Genomic DNA, 1,553 nt, shown 5'->3' on the forward strand with positions numbered 1-1,553 from the left:
TTGTAGAGCAGAAAGAGTTCTATCGAATGAATACTTACCCGTTGCCAAACAGCAAACAAATCGTTGTAAAATAAAAGAAATTATAAAAACGCTATGAACTTATTCCCCAACCTAATAGGTCGAGATTTCTTCTGCAATAAATCTCCCGGCAAGGAGAATCGATCTGAGAATTTATAACAAACGAACCCTTATTTTCGTCTTGAAACTGTCGCCGGACGACGAACAGAGGAACGCGTTTAATCGAACGACGTTCACAGGAGATGATGAGCGACTGTGCAGAAGATGAGCAGAGGTTGGCTCAGGGCGGAAAGATGTTGGCGAGATGTCAAGAGAAACTTGGTCCACGTGGCGGGTCATCGCGAATTTCGGCGCGAGCCACGGTGGTACGCATCCCCTTAACGCATCGTTCGGTTTTCGGGTCGCGTTTTAAACGACTGAATTACACGGCACGAGGTTATTTTCAGCCGCGGTGTTCAATGAGAAAACCGGTCTGTAAATGCGGGACTCGCATTATCCTACGTCGCATCTTATCAAGGTTACCCCTCGCTCGTACGACTCCGTTCTCGCGCGATAGACTCTCGCGAACGCGATCTACGAACGTGATCTCACTTTCTACGTGTTCCCCTTTTTCGAAAGGAAAGACCCATTTTTCCTTTCGTCCTTGGGAAATCGATACGGCGAACGTTACCAGTAATACGTCTCAATTGGTTGTTCAAACGTTTCGCAGAATAATTTCGATAGTGATTCTTTAGAAAGGATTGCGTAACGGATAATTTACCGATATTTGCATTGTCATATTCCTATTTAGTATTATTCATACTTCTGTATTATTAGACAACCTCGAACGAGTTCGTACTAGCCACGTGTATCGCTTCAGTGACAAGTTCATCGTTTTTCACCAATATCACTTCGACTTGTAATTATTCCTTTAAAGAATATTTGTGTTAGTTACAAAACTGTGGCATCGGTCACGAGTTTTTACGTTTCAACGAACAGTTTACAAACCGTTTCACAAATTCTGCGCAATAGAATTCGACGATCGCCTATTTATTTCGAATCGTTGCTATTCTCATGCCGCAGCTATTTCGGTCGTATGCATCTTCCTTAAATCGAATCCCATGTTTTTCGCGAATTGTTTCGTGTCTGAAAATTCATTCGAAATTTGCAAACGTGGCGAATATCGTTTTTCAAATAAAATCGTGACGTTATAAGATTCTACAGTTACGTGAACGAAATCGTTTAATAGATTCCAGCATGCGTCCAAAACCTGTACGTCCTCGTTTCATTGACTCTACGATGATTGGTTAAAGATGATTGGTATTCGAGCATGAAGGAAGGCGATGTGGACTTATTCGTAGCTATCTGAAAATTTCTAACCACTCTCGATCCTCTCGTAATATGTTGTAAATGCCGAATTGGGAAATGTAAATTATGTCAGGCATGAACATCGAATTTTTCTACCAATTAGGGATGTATTGGCTATACAGTCAATCCCAAAAGTTTATGTGCCTCAGAAAAACGCATTTCCTTTAATTAAAAATAGTGTATTCTTC

General features: G+C 41.2%; 1 protein-coding gene across 12 annotated transcripts in view; it reads left to right on the forward strand.

The window, feature by feature from the left end:
- The window catches only part of LOC108628115 (protein kinase shaggy), a 50,698-nt gene that overhangs the window by 39,658 nt on the left and 9,487 nt on the right, over window positions 1–1,553 (forward strand). The window contains exon 1 of one of the 12 annotated variants that reach the window (XM_026816231.1): window positions 360–383. The exons of the other annotated variants lie outside the window; for them this stretch is intronic. The gene's annotated coding sequence lies outside the window, so the exon portion shown is untranslated. Of the gene's footprint in view, window positions 1–359; window positions 384–1,553 lie in introns of those variants that run through there. 12 annotated transcript variants of the gene reach the window in all.

Source organism: Ceratina calcarata, unplaced genomic scaffold (assembly GCF_001652005.2).
Source record: "Ceratina calcarata isolate Rehan_Ccalc_2016 unplaced genomic scaffold, ASM165200v1 scaffold5.2, whole genome shotgun sequence".
In the NCBI taxonomy this organism is placed as follows: Eukaryota; Metazoa; Arthropoda; class Insecta; order Hymenoptera; family Apidae; genus Ceratina; species Ceratina calcarata.